General features: G+C 40.1%; 1 long non-coding RNA gene across 1 annotated transcript in view; it reads right to left on the bottom strand.

The window, feature by feature from the left end:
* The window catches only part of LOC309539649, a 47,901-nt gene extending 31,238 nt beyond the window's left edge, over window positions 1-16,663 (bottom strand). The window contains exon 1 of the long non-coding RNA XR_014222910.1: window positions 15,970-16,663. This is a non-coding gene — a long non-coding RNA (uncharacterized lncRNA). The remainder of the gene's footprint in view (window positions 1-15,969) is intronic.
* Window positions 16,664-21,517: the final 4,854 nt, after the last annotated feature.

Here is a 21,517-nt window from a genome sequence, read left to right on the forward strand (position 1 = left end):
TAATGAATCTTTGAAGGAGTTTGTGGTACATTTGTTCCGGGGGGGGGGGGCTTCCCTGCGGTACTTGGCAACTATCTCCCAGTCACTAATACCCCATTTTGAGCCAAGATGCTCAAAGAGGATCATGGTGATTCAGCTGCAGGCGCTTTTGGAGGAAACCAACTGTCTGGACCTGTCCAGTTTTAGGTTCAGGCTTGGTTTTGGCATGGAATTGGCCTTGCTTGCTCTGATGGATGACCTTCCGCAAGGGAAAGACAAGAAGGAGTGTGACCCTGTTTCTTCTTCTTCTAGATCTCTCAGCAGTTATTGACACCATTGGACAGTCTCTGTGAGTTGGGGGTTGGAGGTACTATTCTACAGTGGTTCTGTTCCTACTTGCATGGTCAATCTTAGAGAAGGCTATGTATTTACACCTTGGCAATGCAGTTGTGGTGTACCACAAGGCATTGTTTTATCCCCAGTGCTATTTAACATCGATATGAAGCTGCTGAGAGCAATGAGCAGGAGATTTGGGGCACAGTATCATCAGTATGCTGGTGACACCTAACTTTGTTTCTCTGTTTAATCTGAGCCAGGAGAGGCTATGCACAAGCGGAACCAGTGCTTGGATGCTGTGATGGACTGGATGAGTGCCAACAAATTGAGGCTGAATCCCGTTAAGAGATTGTATGTGAGTGGTTCCAAGGTTCTGGCCTTGCCATGGCCTGATAATTACTGGCACACAGAGGCCAAGTTTTTTATACTGGTAGCACCACTGTTATAGAACACACTCCCTGCTGAAATGCATGCGACCCCATGTGTATTGGCATTCTACTGGCTTTTGAAGACACACCCGCAAAATTGCTGCCCTCCAGATGTTTTGGACAGCCAGACTATGTTGGCTGGGGCTAATGGCAGCTGTACTTCAGAAACATCTGGAGGGGCCCAAATTGATTGGTGAAGGCTCTGAGCTAGACATATTGGGACCTCACATTGCCCTGTGTAGAATGACACAGTGTCCTACAATACACAAAGATTCTTCAGCTGCCCAAGGGTTCTGTAAAACATAGTTTGAAAACCATTGTTGAAACCTTCTGTATGCCACGTTTATCCATTCAGTACCATTCGGCTAGCACTGAATTTGTAAGTTTCTTTGTTAGGTGGATGCCCTGGATAGCCTTGAAAATGAATATATATTCTTCTGACTTAACTCCTTAGATTCTATATTTCATTGGTAGATAATACCTAGTCTATACTATATGGCAGGTAGTCTTGATTTTATTACTGGTGGGCCATAAGCCTAGCCTCATATTTTTGTCAGGTTAAAAGAATATATTCAACCACTTGCATTTCATAGCTATTTCTCCCCAAACGAAAAACATTGTCCCGCTAGAAAATATCTATTCATTCACCATAAGTCATTCCTTGCAAAATAAATAATTCTTTTCGTAATAATTTTTGAAGTGTTACAAGCATCTTATATCAGTCTTTGAAAAGTTATGAAGGAATTTCAAACCATGAAGGTCTTTTGCTTCTGTCATCATGATAAATGGGGTTTACACAGAGTGCAAATCAACTCTTAATGTGAAACTGAAATCCTGTGATGGATTGGCAATAGGCAACTCATATGTATATACTGACTTGGACAGAGATTTTTAAAAAGCACCTATTAGCTAAAGCCCTTAATGTTGCAGTGGTAGGCTTTTTCCCCAATAGGTATGATGTTATAGAATTAATCCAGTAGTGTTGACTTTCCTAATGTTATTTCAATGTGCTGTGTGAACCCTAATTATTAGCCCTTTTCTTTCCACATCGTAATGTCCTTACAACAGCTAGCATGTTGCTTCTTGAACTGAGAATTAAAATATTTAGAAACAGACATTATTCTGAATTGCTGTTACATAAATAGGTGCTACTAAATTATCTAAAGCATTTAATTCCATGTGCATAAGATTTACAATTATTTTTTAACACAACTCCTTGGGATTTTTTTGTTGGGGTGTTACTGGCACTCATATTGTGCTTTTGATCTCAGACCCTTCAGAGCAGATTTGAGGTGATTACTGTGGGCTGTAGGGCAGAAGAAAGGAAGGAGAAGTCTTGTTTTGTGGGGGAAGTTTGCTCCATTTGTTGACAGACACAACTGGATGTTACATAGTATTTATCACTGAATATATTTTAATCAGTTTGTGTGTTTCTTTTAAAAAGGTGCTCGTACTCACTATGAAGTTGTTACAGTATGTACCACACTTTTAACATTCTGGAAAAATTGTTACAGTACTGTGTACCCCCAGAAAAAACACACATTGATTTTAATGTTTGTATCTGTCTCTCTTTAATATTCTACTTGAATGCAGGATCTTCTCCTATCTCCAACCATGTTGGGGTTTCTGAAAAAGTATTCCAGTGAAACCCTGCGTTACAGGTATCTGCACATAGTTGCAAATTTGGATGTTTATGCACAAGGCATTTGATCTGGGCCTTCTTCAGATCCAACTAAGGAGATGAAGAAAGGTAGGCAGGGATGAAGTTCTCTTCCTTTTCTGCTAGTCTTCAAATTGTCATGTGTGCATCTAGCTGACATTAATAAATCATGGTTGGGAAGCCTCAGTCGGACCCCTCTATCCAGCTTGGGCCACATACCCTTTGCTGGCTGTGCTCTGCAACCTTCCAGGGTGCTTTCCACTGGCTGGAATGTGTCTGTGAACTGTGATGATCCCTCTTGTTTACCTAGATCAGGCATAGGCAAACTCGGCCCTCCAGATGTTTTGGGACTACAACTCCCATCATCCCATGACCACTGGTCCTGTTAGCGAGGGATGATGGGAGTTGTAGTCCCAAAACATCTAGAGGGCCGAGTTTGCCTATGCCAGACCTAGATAGAGGGTGGAGAGATGAGGGTGGGTGTAAAAATCTCTGTCTTTTGCATGGCTGGAATGTAACTTACTGTACAAAGGTAATAGTCACATTCATTGCTCCGCCCACATTTGCCTCTAGCCACACCCATCATTGGCATGTGACCCCTGAAAGGTTGCCCATAAAGGACTGGCCCTCAAAATGAAAAGTGTTTTCAGCCACTGCAGTAAATCAATATTGCATATAAGATTCTTTTTAAATATTGCATTTCACATTCTTTTGGTTTAGTTACACACCACTCATTTATAGCAACAAAAAAAGTTTAGTGGCTAGAAGTAAATTATGCAAACCCCATACCCCAAGTCTATTTTGTTAGCAAAGCCTAGTAAAATGCTGGTTAAGCCTAGTTAAGTCACAGCCTATTCTATGAATGGAATTTCCCCAATAACTGCATTAGGAATAGAAACTAGGATATTGAACTGCTGAAAGGATTTAAGAGAATATGACTCAAAAAGATCACCTATAAATTTAACACCACTTACTTATTGAAAACTAAATTGCCATCAGTGGGACTGCATAGCAAGTTTAGTGTGTTTAATTACATGAGTAGAAACTGCACCCATTCAGGATGTGGCAGTAATTCTAGGTACTTAGAAGATAACTCTACTGAAACAGAGGGGGTTCAGTTACACATAGACTTGCTCAGATTTGCTCAGTATTGATGGCTTTGATCAGTATATTCGTAGGGGAAAGTTGTTGCAGTATTTTCTGTTAGATGTTTGCTAAACGGCATGGATTTGATCCAGCAATGCAGTTTCATGCATATAAACTAACATTTTCCATTTTTAGCAGCAGGATGAGAAAATAATCCATGCGTCTATGGAAATCCATCTGCCATAGACAGCAATGGGAGGCTTGTAGTTTGCAGATTCCTTTCCTGGAGGGTGCCCCAAAACTCTGCTCAAAGGGTAGAGAATTCCAAGGGGCCATCTGAGCACCTCTTCTGAATTTTCAAATATTGCCTGATGTGCTAAAATATTTTCATCAAGGTTATAGTTTCACGAATTACGAAAAATGTCTGATGTGCTTTTGAGCATAAATGTATATATGGGCTTTTCCGCTACTGCACCCTGAAGGCAGTCTGGTTAACTTAGCTACTCCTTGAATTATAACTACACATTTATCCATAGACAAGGTTGTTCAGTAATTTCTTTTTAAAATTCTGTTATTTAATATTAGAAAACGGTGTGATTGAATGAATGTGTTGCGCTCCAGTGGCTTACATCTCTCAGTGTGAATGCACCACTGCATCTAACAATCCAGAGCATGCTTTTATAAGCTGGAACTTCTGAAGATTCAATTTCTGTAATAGTATCTCATCACATGTGTTCTGCGAGCTTCTTTACACTTGGGCAGAAGAATGCAGGATTTGGGGACTCAGGTTCCTTCAAACACAGCAGCTGCCCACCACTTGTTGACAATAATCTATGTCACATTTATCACTATGTCAAGTAATATCACAAAATTTCCTAAATAGCCAAAGTAGGTAATATTTCTCAGTGGTTTTATATCAGGGAAGAAGAAGAAGAGTTTGGATTTGATATCCCGCTTTATCACTACCCAAAGGAGTCTCAAAGCAGCTAACATTCTCCTTTCCCTTCCTCCCCCGCAACAAACACTCTGTGAGGTGAGTGGGGCTGAGAGACTTCAAAGAAGTGTGACTGGCCCAAGGTCACCCAGCAGCTGCATGTGGAGGAGCGGAGATGCGAACCCGGTTCCCCAGATTACGAGTCCACCGCTCTTAACCACTACACCACACTGGCTCTCAGGTAAGCCTGTGACCATCCTGTTGTTTTTTGGACTCCAACTGCCATCATGCCTAGCCATCACGGCCAACCGTCAGGGATAATGGGAGTTGTAGTCCAACAACATCTGTAGCAACACAGGTTTCTCACCCCTATTTTATAATTAAGACATTATTATGACACCCATTTCCAAAATACCTGCATGCCCTACTTTGAGTTCTGTGCTGCTTTCAGTCATCCCATTGCTGTAATTGGAGAGAGTGAAGAAGTGGCACTATTAGCCAGTTCTGTCTCACCCTGACCTTGGTGACAAAGTTTGACATTAAAAGCATGACAGCTGTGTACAGAACTAAGTGCTGTAGACATCTTAATAGCTTCCTCTGCCCCCCAAGCCACGGCCTTGGTTTAAATGGTTAAATGTATGGCACCACTCATAACCTGACGGCTTTCAGCTTTCACTTTGTATAAAATGAAATGCTAAATTACAGCTCAGTTTAATGTTACTAATTTAGTATTCTTAACAAAAGAGGTAAAAGATCAAAGCAGTGCCAGGAAAGATCACAAACATGCTGATACTGAGGAAGAGTGGGTTGATACTGAGGAAGAGTGGGTTGATATGTTGCAATAAAGTACTCAAATAGATCTATGACATAGGCAAACCATGAACAAAGTTTCCTTTGTCTATTATATAATATTTTGATTTTAAATCCTCTCTGGTGCTTCATTTTATTTTTGCCTTATTTTTATATTATTACATTTTGCTTATAGCATATATGGTACTTTGCATATAAATGAGACAAAACTACTACTATCCCATTCATCCAAAGATACTGTAAATCAAACGCCTGCATTTGCTTCTGGTAGTATCTGGCTAGAGTTATTCCCAGTGACTTTCCCCGCCTCTGATGAACTACTACACTACTGAGAATATTTGGTTCAAAGGACTGGATTGTTACTTCTGGGAACTGGGTGAAACAGGAAGTACAGCTGAGGGGAAATAGTGCTGTTAGGAGATAGGAGACAGAATCAAGGGTAGGAAACCTTTTCAATTCCAAGGGCCGCATTCCCTCATGGGTAGTCTTCCAGGGGCCACAAACCATTGGTGGGCAGGGCCAGAGGCAAAAGGAGGCAGAACGGTTGGTGGGACTCTTACCTTTCTACAACAGGTTACATTCAGTCCTGAGGCTGGTTCCTGAGGTTCCTGCAATAGATAATAGATGCAATAAATTTCTACTCATGCAGGTGAGTCTCATAATGATACCTAAATCCTTTCTGAGGGAGATTGTTCACCAGCATCCATTATAGCTGCTTTTGCCCCTGGCCGTCAAAATGATTCTGGAGGAATCTGTTTATTTGCTCTTATTTTAACAGATGCATATTACAGAGCTGGATTAATAAACCCACTAAAACCACAATATTTGAAGCACATTTTAAAAAACTCACATACAGTGTGAAAACTTTTGCTTGGGGGCTGAGGTCAGTGGCTCCAAAGGTCTGAAATTAACAGATCTTCAATGTGCAAATGTTTTGGTTTTCTTAGAACATACCACATCTTAGAGTATGATATATCATGCTCAGTCTGTGCTCTGTGCAAGATGCAGGAATAGACAGGTGAAGAAGGAAAGAACGTGTGGTGTTTGTTGGTGTTCTGATATAGGCTTTTACAGAGAATTCCTAGAGAGTGTAGCTGTTCCATATATGCTTGTTTCTTGCCATATTGACAACGGCTTTGTAGTCTTTTTCTTCTCTGCTCTTGGTAAACTTTTGTTGGTGCTCAGAAATTTGAAATCTTTTTCTAGCTCTGAGAAAAGCCAAGCTAGTAACTGAATTTGGTAGCTCTTGAATTTAGAGAAAGTAAAAAGGGAGCATGGAAAAAGAAAAATATGGGGTCTCACAAAAGGGTTAAGAAAGCAATAAAACTTTTCTGGTGTATAAGAGAGGATGAGAGAAAAAGAGAAGAAGACTTTTCCAGGAAATCATATGATACGCCTGCAATCAAGTCAAATAGGTTAAAGGCTTGTTATGCTAGGATTAACACACGATAAATACATCCACTGAATTACACGAAGATCTATGGGATGATTACGTATAAAAATTCCATGTAATGAGATGTATTTATCATCAAAAGGTCTGTGGCCTTTAATAAAATGTTACAATAATTATCACACAAACGTGAAAAGTCAATAGAGGTACAGATGCCTTGTCTTTATTCCTTCATTGTGATTGGATTAATTTCAATGCCTCCAAGCCCTACTGACATTTAGCCTTCAAGAAGGAGGACTGGTGCTAAGGTTGCAACCTCTCAGCACGCCCTCTTGACTCGTCTTTTTTCTTTTGGATACAAGTCCCACTCGTGACCCCTGGAGTCTGTGTAATCTCACTTGACAACACATGTATAAATTTGTGCAATGATTCATGCATACATAGTTCATCGGCAATAGGTAATATTTATTATCTAGTTTGTTTTTTATAAATCAACAAAATGCACACCCAGGCAGCATATGCATAACAACAATTACAACCAAATGTTAAAATGAAAACCCCTGACAAAGTTTCATGAGGTTTATAGGTGGATGTTGGAGGCACATTTCCAGTCAGGGAGTTACTGAAGCTGATGTCCATCATACTGTGCCTTACTTAGTGCAACAGCAGTTAAGTTTCCATTGGAATCCACAAACTGTATGGAAAATAGTGGCATCTTCCTCATGCCCCTCCTAAGCCCCCCCAGGTGCTGTCAGCTAATTTGAAAGTGCTTTTGGGTTCTAGACAATCAGCTGTTGAGTAGGTAGGATGCACCATCACTTTTTAAGATGCTGAAGCCTGGAGCGCTCTCTTCATTTCATGCCCTCTGTGTGTGGTATCATGTCAAGCCAACCTGTAATTGGTCACCAATGCTTTCAAACTGTGTGCCGTTTTATTTAATCCCTGAACCAATCTTAGTAACCCTCACTGAAAATTTAGTATTTAAAAAAATGAATCATGGGGCTTCCGGAGGCGGCGCGAAGCAAGCAATGGCGGTCCTCTTTGCGCTGCGAAGAGGGGCTCCGCAGAAAAGGGTCGTTCGCTGCGGCAAAGCGACGACCCACTAAGAAAAACCACGAGCAGAGTGAGCTCGTGGCCGTGGGATCCGGCGGGCACCTAGAGCGACCCCCAAAACGAAGAAGGGACCCCGTAAGGGGCTCCGGAAGCGCGGAGGGGAAGCGGTGCTGTGGATTCATCGCTCTTTCTGCGGGAGTGAAGCCGCGCGGCTGTTGCGGATGAGCGCCGACCTTTCTTCCTTTTACATTGGATTACAAACCAACTACTCGTGAGTAAGATTTACTCAAAATTGGATTACAAATTTATGAATTTGGCTGAAAGCGGGAGGCGAGAAAAAGGAAGTCCGTCTCCCGAGGATGCTAGTGATCAAAAGCAAAGATTTGACAAGCTGGAAGCAGTGCGGAGAGATTTTAAAGTGAGACATCATACGTTCGGAAAAGTCGGAAACTGAAGCAGGCAAGTTACTTTTATTTCCTTGCTATTTTCTGTACCTTATTTGGGGACTTTCTCCTCTGCTGGACTTTTCTAAATTCTAAAGACTTTAAAACCCCCAGTCCCGGACTTGCAGTGGGACAAAAGGCTACTTTGCGGATACACTTATAAATTTGAAATGGACACTTAGAGGCATTACTGTTGGATACAATTAAACAACTGTACTTTGCACCCTTTAAGAAACTTATGGCAACACTGTGAGAGCTCTGCTAGAGGGAAAAGGTCTTTTCCAAGGATCATCGTTAATTTACTTAACTTAAGGAACTTTAATGGCGTCTGAAATTTTGTTTCTTCTTCCCTGAATTGCAACATTACTCCCTCTAGTGGAACTTGGGACTTACAATTTCCTGAGAACCAACTTTGCTTTGTCTTTCTGTGGTTAGATTGTTTACGCTTGTGCCTGCCTTTCTCATGAAACTTTTGACAGTCTGACCTTGAATCCAAAGACAGGTGTGGAATGAGCGACAGGGTAAAAACAAGAGCTGCGTCGAAGGCAGGGAAAGGCAAACTGACACAAACAACCCTGTTTTCTCAGGGACGTAGATCTTCAGTCCCTGCTGTTTTACAGACTGCACCCTCGCCAACAACACCAGCTGAAGAAGCTGAACAACCAATAGGTGAGGATATGGCATCTGGAGGATCTAACACTCTTTTAGAGGAAATGTTACAACAATTCGCAATTTTGAACAAAAAAGTGGATGATCAAACTGCAAAAATTGACTTAGCCACATCTTCAATTACCAAACTTTCGGAACAGGTGGCCAAGCATTCACAAGATATTGGAAATTTAAACGACGCAACATCTGAAAATCGAAAATTGGCGGAGGCTGCGATTGGAAAAGCAGAGGCTGCAGCCAAAGGAGTGGAGGAACTGAAAGGAGAGGTAAGACCGCTCCACAAACATATTACAGACCAGCAGGCCTACCTGTCTTTGGTGGAACTGCGAAACAGGGAAAATAACCTGAGATTACGCTCTATCCCAGAGATTGAGAAAGAGGATTTGACCGGCTTTTTAACGGCAGAATTTTCCAAATTCTGGGGTATAAACCAAGACACAGATTTCAAAATAACGACTGCATTTAGATTGGGAAGAGTCGTTGGGAAGGACAGGCCTAGAGACTGTTTGATTATTTTAAGGACTAAACAGGAGAGAGACAAGCTACTTGATTTACACTTCAATAAAGCACTTGTGATCCAGGATAGAAGAGCACAAATTTACAAAGATATCCCTAAACAATTACTGGATCTAAGAGCCAACTACACTGACCTAACTGGACTTTTGAGAGGTAACGGAATACTTTACAGGTGGGAGTTCCCACAAGGTGTCTTATTTAAATACAAAGGAAAGAAGATAAAAATCAAAACGAAAGAGGATTGCCAGAAGTTCCTACACGATCACGGAGAAGACCTACAGAAAGGAGCAGCTATTTGGCCACCACCAGAGTTAGGGAAAGAGTTACCACCTTCGGACTCGGACAAAAAAGAGGACACCCCACAAGAGTAACAACAGATTGATACAAGATGTCTCTGCAGCTGTATAGTTGGAACATTAATGGCGCGAATTCCCCAGAAAAACGCAAACGGATCTTCCATATCCTAAAGAAAGAGAATTTGGATATAATTTGTTTGCAAGAAACCCATGTGACAAGGGTACACAGGAAGGTGTTAATAAATAAAAGATTAGGCCAAGAATTCATCTCATCAGACAGAGTCAAGAAGAGAGGCGTGGTGATTTACGCCAAAGAGACTCTTTCACCGAAATTTTTGTTTAAAGATGAACAAGGAAGAATCCTGGCTATTGAGATTTCGACCCAAGGAGAGAAAATTTTGATATTAGGAATTTATGCACCAAACGAGGGGAAATCAGAATTTTATAAGAAGCTGCATGAGACATTATTGGACTATCTGGACTATTCTAACATCATTATGATGGGAGACATGAATGGGGTTGTCTCTACTTTTATGGATAAGTCACAGAACCAGAATTTGACTAAAGATGGAAGACTACCAAAAACTTTCTTTGAATTAACTGACAATATGGATTTAATTGACTCATGGAGGACGAGAAACCCCCTAGGTAAAGAAGGAACTTTCTTTTCTGAGGCCCACCTGTCATGGACAAGGATCGACCAAATTTGGACAACTAGAGGGCTGGCACCTAAGACCACAAAAATAGAAATCTGCCCAAAGACTTGCTCCGACCATAACGCTCTGAAAATGGAAATGAGATTTACTACTGCCGACTCCTTCAGATGGAAAATGAATGACAACCTGCTAAGAGATCAAGAGATTGTAAAGAAGGCCCAAAAAGCTTTAAAGGACTATTTTGAAATCAACTTGAACACCTCGGTGGAAAAAAGAACAATCTGGGACGCGAGCAAAGCTGTTATGAGAGGGTTTCTGATACAACAGAATACGATTAAGAAAAAACTCTGGAATGGTAAAAAGGACAAGATATTGGAGAAGATAAGAGACGGCGAGAAAAAATTAAGATTAAACCCAAAATCCAAAGAGACTTTAAGAGAAATTAAATTCCACCAGTCACAATATGCGCAACTGATTAACCAAGAAGTGGAATGGAGAATTAAACAAATGAAACAAAGATCATTTGAATCGGCGAATAAATGTGGGAAACTGCTAGCTTGGCAGTTGAAAAAGAGACAAAAATTAAACTATGTTACCAATCTAGAAGTTGAAGGAAAGAACATTCAGAAACCGGGAGAAATTAGAAAGTGTTTCCAGAAATATTTTAAAAAGCTGTATACACAAGGACCCGAGGATGTAACCGAGATAGAACAATTTTTGAAAGAAAATGGTCTTCCAGAAATATCTCAAGAGAAGAGATCAACCTTGAATTGTAAAATAACACAACAAGAAATCGAGGATGCCATTCAGAATATGCAGCTGGGCAAATCTCCAGGACCTGATGGACTCACCTCCAAGTATTATAGGACGTTAAAAGACTATTTGATACAACCACTAGAGGAGGTTTGTAACCAGATTATGGGGGGAGGGAAGGCACCAGATACGTGGAAAGAAGCATTCATCACATTGATACCTAAAGTGGAAACTGAAAGGACTCAACTTAAGAACTACCGTCCCATCTCACTCCTAAATGTGGATTATAAAATATTTGCGGATATTCTGGCCAACAGATTAAAAAAAGTATTAAATGAGATAATCCATAAAGACCAGGCCGGCTTTCTCCCAGGCAGACATTTGTTTGACAATACCAGGAACATTATTGATATCTTGGAACTTTTACAAACAAATATTAACACCAAAGCAGTATTGATCTTTATTGATGCGGAGAAGGCCTTTGATAACATTTCCTGGAAATTTATGAAGAAAAATTTGGAAGGGATGGGAGTGGGAAGGGGGTTTGAGAATGGAATAGAAGCAATCTATTCAGAACAAAAAGCTAAGTTGATAGTGAACAATGTGGTGACAGAAGAACTTCATATTGAAAAAGGAACACGACAGGGATGCCCCCTATCCCCCTTATTGTTTATTTCAGTCCTGGAGGTTTTGCTGAACATGATAAGGGAGGATCGGCAGGTACAAGGAATACGGGTCGGAGCGAAACAATATAAACTGAAAGCATTTGCAGATGACCTGGTTTTAACACTACAGGAGCCAGAACCCAGTACAAAAAGAGTTTTAGAACTGATCCAGAAATTTGGTCGGGTGGCGGGTTTTAAGTTGAACAAGCAAAAAACTAAAGTCTTAGGGAAAAACTTGACGGCCATGGAAACAGAAGGGTTTCAGAAAGAGACAGAACTAAATATTGTTAAGAAAGTGAAATACCTGGGGGTCAATCTGTCTTCCAAGAATTTGAATCTATTTAAAGATAATTATGAGAAATGTTGGTTAGAAGTTAAAAAAGATTTAGAAATTTGGTCAAGACTGAAATTATCCTTGTTAGGCCGAATTGCAGCTATAAAGATGAACGTTTTGCCAAAGATGTTGTTTTTGTTTCAAGCCTTGCAGATTGTGGACAGAGTGGAATGTTTTGGAAAGTGGCAGAAGGACATTTCTAGGTTTGTCTGGCAGGGCAAAAAGCCCCGAATAAAGTTTAAGATATTAACTGATGCAAAAGAGAGAGGGGGGTTTGCCCTGCCGGACTTAAGGCTATACTATGAAGCGGCAGCCTTCTGCTGGATGAAAGATTGGATTCTATTAGAAAACACTGATGTCCTAGATCTGGAAGGCTTCAACAATTCGTTAGGTTGGCATGCGTACTTGTGGTATGACAAGGGTAAATCATATGGAATGTTTAAAAACCATATTGTCAGAAAAGCAATATATATGGTCTGGAAAAAATACAAAGACTTATTGGAAAGCAAAACTCCGAGGTGGATCTCACCAATAGAGGCCAAAGCTCGGAAAACAACCAATATGGAGGCTTATTGGCCGAAATATTGGGAAATAATAGAAAATATTGAAGGTAACTGGAGATTGCAGAGCTTTGAAAAACTAAAGGATAAGGTGCAAAATTGGCTGCATTATGCCCAAATTAATGAGGTTTTTAAGCTAGACAAAAAAACAGGTTTCCAGGTGGAAAAATCGAAACTTGAGACAGAGTTGCTTGAACCAAAGACCAAGTTATTATCGAGAATGTATAACTTGCTGCTTAAATGGAACACTCAAGATGAGACAGTTAAACCAGCAATGATAAAATGGGCTCAGGACATTGGTTATAATATTATGTCTGATGACTGGGAAAGGTTATGGACCACCGGTATGAAGTTTACTGCATGTAATGCTTTGAAAGAAAACATTATGAAAATGGTATACAGGTGGTACATGACCCCGGTTAAGCTAGCTAAGATTTACCATTTGTCCGATAACAAATGTTGGAAATGCAAGGAAGCTGAGGGAACATTCTTTCACCTCTGGTGGACCTGCCCAAGACTGAAGGCCTTCTGGGAAATGATCTATAATGAGTTAAAAAAGGTGTTTAAGTACACTTTTCCCAAGAAACCAGAGGCCTTCCTTCTGGGCATTGTCGGCCAGAAGGTGTCTAAAAAGGATAGAACTTTTTTTATGTACGCTACAACAGCAGCAAGAATTCTTATCGCTAAGCATTGGAAGATCCAAGATTTGCCCACACTGGAGGACTGGCACACGCAACTGATGAACTACATGGAATTAGCCGAGATGACTGCAAGGATTCGAGACTTGGGAGAAGAAGCAATGGAGGAGGACTGGAAAAAATTTAAAGACTATTTGCAAAAGTATTATAAGTTATATGAAACATAAGATGTCGTGTGATTGGGAATCTAGCTCCAGTAACAAAACTTAATTATTTATGAAATTTGACAAGATTTATGAAAGAATCAAGGTTTAAATGGGTAAAAACGATATTATGGTATATTGCTCAGAGTATATATTGATCAAGAGATTTAAATTTAAACTGTAATTGAAAATAGAAAGAAACATACGAAATAAGGATATAATTTGCTGATAAATTTATTGTTAAGAAATGCATTCTGCGAGGGATGGGGGAAGTCCAATGGAAATTTGAAATGAGTTATTGAAATGGTCGTGTTTTTCTTTTTCCTTTTTTTCTGGTCTTTTTTTTTTCTTTCTTACTTTTTGATCTCTTTGTTATTTTTGTAAAAAATGTAATAAAAATTATTATAAAAAAAAAAAATAAAAAAATGAATCATGCAATACCAAACTGCAGGGTTCATAGGACAGGTTTCACTGGAACCACCCCATCTGACATCCGATACATTGCTCTGATACCAGAAAGGGAAATCTGATGGTGGAGTTTTCCTGACAACTGCTATTGGCTCATCCTAAGTCCTGGTCCAACTGACACTGGAGGGCTAAAAAGCAGACACATTAGGGACACTCCAAGCAACAGCGTAGATTTACAGGATGCAAAGCTGCCCTGGGCCCTGGCAGTCCCCCACCCAGATTGGTGGGAAGTTTAGTAGAGTGGTACCTCAGTTTAAGAACAGTCCGGTTTAAGAACGATTTGGTTTATGAACTCTGCAAAACCGGAAATAGTGTCCCGGTTTGAGAACTTTACCTTGGTGTAAGAACGGAATCTGAACAGTGGAAGGGCACCGGTGGTAGGAGGCCTCATTAGGGAAAGCATGCCTCTGTTTAAGAATGGTTTTGGTTTAAGAATGGACTTCTGGGACGGATTAAGTTCGTAAACCGAGGTACCACTGCACTGGGCATGACTAAATCTCTTCCACTCGTTTCCCTCTCATTGCTTCCAGCTTGGAAAGGGGTGAGAGAGGATTTGCATAGCGGCTTTGCATTGTACATAGAACCATGCTATATGTCAGGAGTACATGTTTTTGAGAAATGATGTGCTGTGCTCTATAAGAAATAGGAATGCAATTTTAGTATCACTACTACCACCTGTGACTTCAGCTGCTGTGATTAAACATTACATGTACATATATGTTGGTGTCATGCTTTCTCCTGAATCCTGTACTGTACTCCTGTTCAATGACATCTGCAGTGATGACATGTGGTAAGTAGAAGAAATTAGACTGTGACACATAATTGAGAGAAGAGAGATCAGAACCACCAGCAGAAAATTTTGGGCAGGGCATATGCGTGCACACGGGTGTGCGATCTTGATTCCTGCAAAGCTGCAGAACAAGGTCTTTGTGCCGTTAGATGTGACATCATGGTGTAATAAAAAGATAAGAATGCCACGTATACTTACATAAGAATATTGTTGACCTCAAGGTCTCTATGACAGTATTTGACCTCAGTCAAACAATAATAGGGTGTTTGACTAGTCAAGGGATTTGTAACCTAACCTTAATATGTTTCCTTTGCTTTGTGACCTTGATTTTAGTGTACGCGCAACTATTAATATGTTGACTTTGCTCTGTGATGGATACATTAGCATATTATGGAAGGATGTATGTTAATTATTTTCCAATTATTATTTTCCAGTGATTATGTTTCTTTTCAAAATGATGATAATAAATAAATTTAAAGAATGGAAAAACTTTTTAAGAAAATCTTTTTTTACTTAATAGTTTCAGATAAGTTGCCTTTTCATTCACAAAATTGATTTTAAGTTTTCCCTGTCTCCTAGGATGCCAAACCAATAAAAATATTGTCCTTGTCCATAAATGGCAAAAGAAGTTTTGCTACAACCCCTTGTTTGGAAGTATAAAAGCCTACAGTGCGCTACACATAAAGGCAGCTGCCTGTTTTGGAATTTACAAATAGGCTAATTTTTATCAAAGGTTTTCCTTTCATGTCCTTTGACTACTAAGCTATAAGAGTTAACCAAAAGATAACTAAGCATTAACCCGTACTGCAGTTTTTATCTCCTTTGGCAATCCCCCTGGGTCTTCAGCTAAGTACATTAAATGGAGCATAAATCTTTCAGTTGTTTTCATTAAGTCACATATTTAGAATACATAGCCCAGTTTATTTGATCAATTGTAAAATATTAGCTGCCGCACTGAAGATTTGTGACATGGTTTGTAACAAGTGAACAAACGTTTCTGGAACAGGCTGGAGGGAAAAAAGTACTGGGCTGCATGGATAAACTAACAAGAATTAAAGTTTGGTGTATTAATGTGCTCCCCCCTTCAATAATCTTGAAATATATACTCAAGGCCAATAAAAAGCTCAGGCAACTTTGAAGATAATTCTAATATCAGCTTAATATTCTTTTCCATTTGTACTTCTCACTTTACCAATCCTGTGTTCCTTTTCAAGCCAGGCCTAAAACCCAAAGTGTATTGAAATTCTAAGAAAGACTAGGAGTGTTTATTTCATCATAAATAACATGATTTATTATTTTTACCTTCTCTGTCCACATCACAGCAATCCTGGAAGAGACCTTATCTGACCTGCTGTAAAGGTAACCCACATTGCCCAGGTCCAGACTAAGCAGGTTTGCAAATTGACTACCAACACAACCAAAATGGCTTCCTATAAAACCCATTGCTGTTGCACCATAACGCAAATGTGACTTCCAGAGAGCAACAGCTGAAACTACACTAGTGTTGAATATGTCTGTCCTGAAATTAAAACACAAATATATTTCTTTAATGCTAGTGCACTGCCCAAGAGTTATTCCAGAGTGCATAAAATGCATTTTGAGGGAAAGTGTTGCCTTCAATGGAATGCTCTTATTTCCTTATCTATATCTTATCTTTTCCCCATTTCTTTTAAAAAACAACCATCTTCAGTCTATTTACATACCTTTAAGTAGTTTAGGCATAGTCTGATTCTTTCTGTTTTTCTTTTCTGGCGCGTCATCCACACTTCTGCTTGTCCCGTGCTTTCTACGCATAGGTCAGAGCAATTTTGCCTACCGCTTTCCCCTTGAAAACCCGCTTTTTAAAGTGCTAGGTAAAGGTACCCCTGCCCGTATGGGCCAGCCTTGCCAGACTCTAGGGTTGTGCGCTCATCTCACTCTATAGGCCAGGGGCCAGCGCTGTCTGCAGACACTTCTGGGTCACGTGGCCAGCGTGACAAAGCTGCATCTGGCGAGCCAGCGCAGCACACGGAACGCCGTTTACCTTCCTGCTGTAAAGCGGTCCCTATTTATCTACTTGCACCCGGGGGTGCTTTCAAACTGCTAGGTTGGCAGGCGCTGGGACCGAACGACGGGAGCGCACCCCGCCGCGGGGATTCGAACCGCGACCTTTCGATTGACAAGCCCTAGGCGCTGAGGCTTTTACCCACAGTGCCACCCACGTGCCAGTTCCAATATAGGCTTTGTTAAATCTGTTAAAACATAATGATTTAACAAAGTTCCAATATAGGCTTTGTTAAATCATTATGTTTTAACAGATGTACAAAACAGGTACAAAAATTAATAGCGTGAAGTGCAGTTCCAGCACCTCTCAGGTGAGTGCTATTGCCATTCTGAATTCTGGCACCTTTTTTTAAAAGAAAAAAAGCACTTGTTGAGGTGTAATGTATATGTTGCCAACTATATACAGTGGTACCTCAGGTTAAGAACTTAATTCGTTCTGGAGGTCTGTTCTTAACTGAAACTGTTCTTAACCTGAGGTACCACTTTAGCTAATGGGGTCTCCCGCTGCTGCCGCGCTGCCGGAGAGCACGATTTCTGTTCTCATCCTGAAGTAAAGTTCTTAACCCGAGGTAATATTTCTGGGTTAGCAGAGTCTGTAACCTGAAGCGTATGTAACCTGAAGAGTATGTAACCCGAGGTACCACTGTATCTGGCACACGGCTCCTTTAAGAGATACCTGAAGAGGGCCCTTAACAAAGATGTACTCATTCCTCCAAGCGACTCAAGATAGCATTACTGACATGGATTCCCCGTCCTGTTCCCACAACATCAGTCCTGTAAGGTAGACAAGGCTGAGGAAGAGTGATTGGCTCTGACGGAGCTGAAGGATTGAGGGTCTAAGAAGTATTATTAGTCTAATGATAAGGTTTTATATAGAAAAAAGTTGTTACAAGAGATCAGAAAGCGTCTAGCCCCACCTTCTCCCTGGTATGCTGGCTATTATTATTTTTAAATGTTGAACTAACTTCTTTGTACAAAAGGGTATTGTGAGAACCCACAGCTCCCAGATGCTGTGTATACACCATATATTTATGCGACTTCCCCCCCTGCAAAATCTGGGAGCTGTAGTTTGTTAAAGGTGTGGGGAATTGTAGCTACGTGAGGGTTAAACTGCAGTTCTCAGGATTCTATGGAGAAACATGTGTTTCAAATGTGTCTTAATACATATGGTGTGAACACAGGCTTACTGCAGCGGCAACTAGGCCATATTTAATAGGAGGGGACAAATGTGTTTCATGACTCAGACCTTTTTTTGTTCTTTTAAACATTGCTTAAATCTCAGTATGATGTTTCTTAACTTTCAGCGTTCCAAGTGCTAAATAAGAATAGCAGAGCCCAGTTTCTGACTGCAGCGATCTAAATACTGCAAAGGAACGATCGGTGCACAGTCTGGTCTTACTATCAGTAATGTACTCTCAGGAATCAGTAACACGTTGTTAAAAATGGCTTGCCTCAGCCTCTCGTTGAACACGAGATGGAAGTAGAGAAGTTGGTGCTAACCTACGCTGCAATGCCACTTATTTTAAACATGTCATATGTTGAGTATGTGTGATAAGTTGTTGTTCCATGACAAATTATGTGAGTTGATTAGTAATCAGAAATGGGCATGGAAGGGGCCTCTCAATATGTGTGTCCCCCCCCCCCATATGTGGTGGGCCTAAAAAGGGCTTCTTAGATAAAAGACACAAAGCATGAAAGCAAAGTAAGACCTGATAACCCTATTTAAAAGAGGAGCTATTAGTAAATACCATTGCTAAACCACCCAGTAAACATTTGAATGACTTTAGATTACTGTTAACCTATGGAGTGACATTGTTAATCAGACACAAGGTAGCTGTGGAGGCAATGCATATGTGTAAGTTAAGCAACTAATTTCAATTTTGCAAATATATAAAGTGGAAAAAATATGTGAAACTGTCATTTTCCATTACACCACCTTAACAATGCTAGGATACCTGGCATTAACCAATGGTTGCAGTACAGGTTTCACTGAATGCATCTTTTTTGGAGCGATACAGATGTTTGATGTTATGCTCGTCATTATTTCCTTAACCACTGATCCTAGGGAACTCCATGTAATATACAAATGTTTGTAATGCACAAATAATACCCCCAAAACTACCATAACGAAACTTAACCAAGAAAGTAGTTAGTCATATTTTAGGGCGTATGAATGTTGTACAGTATCTTATTTGTATTGGCTTTTAGTACCTGGGTCTAGGGATCAATGAATTTGTCAATTTTGGTCTCTCATTTTTCCAATCTTAAATTAAGTTTTCTACTGCAGCAGCTTGTGGAAAAAATTCTCATGAACATTTCTCATAAATTTAGTGTGAATTTCCCTTAATAAATGCATACCATTTTGACACTTTTTTGCAAAGCAATTTCCCCTAATATACTGCTTTTAAAATGTTATTTTCACTAATATGTGCATTTTAATGCACATTTTACCATAGTACTGTACTGTATATGCATGTTTGTAAACATTACTTGACTGCAGAACTGCATTGCAAAGTTTGGAGAAGTATGAATTTTAAAGGATACCTGTGGTTCAGTTTGTGTATTGTCTAGGAAGTATGGATTTCTAAGTTAACCTGTAAAAAGCAGATGTTAGGCCAGAATAATAGTAAGTGACCGTGATTACCCTGCAGTTCCTCACAACAACTCATGACGACCCTAGAGCTAAATTGGCAGGAACCTATATGAATAAAGAAACTTGCCTTAAATGAGGATAGATTATTTATCTATTTAGGCCAGTATTGTCTGGCAACAGTACTCCATGGTCTTTAATCTCATCTGCCAACTGATTCTTTCCATTGGAGATGTCAGAGATTGAACCTGGAACCTTTTGCATCTAAAGCATGTACTCTACCACTGAGAAATAGTTATTATAATTGGCCATGATTCAGGCTTGTACCCTGTGATTCTCCAGCGGTTTGACTTAACACTCACAGGTGCAATCCATTGTCTCTCCAGGCAGATGGATGCCAACAGCTACAAGAAAAAGATTAAGTTTCAGTTGCAGGCAACTGCTCACATAAAATACCACACAGACCTCATTTATAAGAACTATAAAAATTAACCTTTATATGTGTGTGAGAGAGAAGTGGGGGAGGGAGAGGGAGAGAGAGATAGATTTTCAGCAGTGCAAAAAAAACCCCTTCCTAATAATTGTAGGTCTGCCAAAGCATTTTCATACTATTCTGTCCTCATCAGAGTGATTCACTAATAAAACTTTGAATGACTCTACAGCCTGATGAGGTTAATTTATTTTGCATAAGAGTGAGGAAGCATTTATTGAGTGGGCTTAAGATTCGCTGTCCTCGTAGGGAGCAAAAGACCTAAACACTAGTGGAGTTTTCAAAGACAGAAAGATGGCAAACAAGGGAGAGTGCTGTCAGTTGACTTTTTGCTTTCATGCAATTGCTGATCGCTTTGCAACATCCTGTTGTTGTTGTTTAGTTGTTTAGTCGTGTCTGACTCTTCGTGACCCCATGGACCAGAGCACACCAGGGATGCGTTGAGACTTGAGTTGTAGATCATACCTTAGGATTTTTATGAAAATTTATTTCCCCATTTTGAATGCACCTGTTGCCCTGGTCATGTGAGATTTGCTGGAGCCAATCAGAACAGTTTGAGAGCAGAGCAAGTGAACAGTGAGTGAGCTTAAAGTAGGACTTAGCGAAACAGATGATTTGTGCCTTGCTTTCACAAGAGATACCAGACCCAGAGAGGGACAGCTGGACCCAGAGAGGGAAAATACATCATAATGATCAGGGATATTGATTCCAGGGACAGTGGATATCAGTGGTGCTGGTAGGACCTACAGGCTCCAAATACATGCAAGTAAATGTCAAATACACATGTGTAATGCACATACTCAGATACCATACTGCCATGTTTCGCCATACATACATACATACATACATACAAACCAGGCAGCCAGAAATGTAAGGAGGTTAAGAAAAGGGTACTGAAAGAAGGTAAAGTACCCCAGTCTTCCAGTTTTTCAAAACAGACAAGGCTTTCTGCAGTCTGTCTCAGGAAATATGCTAAGGAAGTAGATGAGCAAAAACAAGATGAAAATGACTGGCAACTGATGGTGAGGAAAAGCTGCTAGATGCATCACGCGACTCCAGACTAATGCTTTCAATAGATGGGCAGATAATACCATCATATTCAGAAGGACGTTTACAAAAAGCAGGAGAGAGCCGTGTGATGCTATCGGATGCATGTTTTTGTTTTTGCTTTCAAAATTCCAAACATGTGACCTTAAAAAAAAAAGGTCTATCCATACAAATGTTCTTCTATGTGATGCCTTGACTTTTGAATTATGGTATGCATAATTTTCTTGATTTTCCCCTCATGTTATTTATTTGTTAGTGAATCAGCTTCCACACACATGCCGCAAGATGATGGATAAAATTAAATAAAAACAGTTAAAACAACACTGATGAAATAAGGCCAGGCAAATTTTAAAAACAATGACATAGGCAACTGTGGTATAGACCTGTTCATCCAGCTAGGAAACGTAAGACTTCCACCAAGAGGCAAGAATAGTTTTAGAGCTTTAGCTATATCCTTATCAAGCGTGAACCTCCAATAGAAATTTAATTCTGTGCAAGCTGTGTAAGGCTCCTCTTCAAGCTGGATGCTGTATTTAAAAATCATGTGAAAAGCTCCATTGTGGACAAAATGTAGAAAATATCATGTCAGGATTAAAATAGCAACTTTTATTTCATGACCAGCGATGGTTTGCACGGGATGGGAATGGAGACAAATGTGGGAGGGGCCCTTGTTGGGTTGG

The sequence above is a fragment of the Podarcis vaucheri genome (assembly GCF_965113315.1).
Source record: "Podarcis vaucheri genome assembly, chromosome: 8".
NCBI classification, from domain to species: domain Eukaryota; kingdom Metazoa; phylum Chordata; class Lepidosauria; order Squamata; family Lacertidae; genus Podarcis; species Podarcis vaucheri.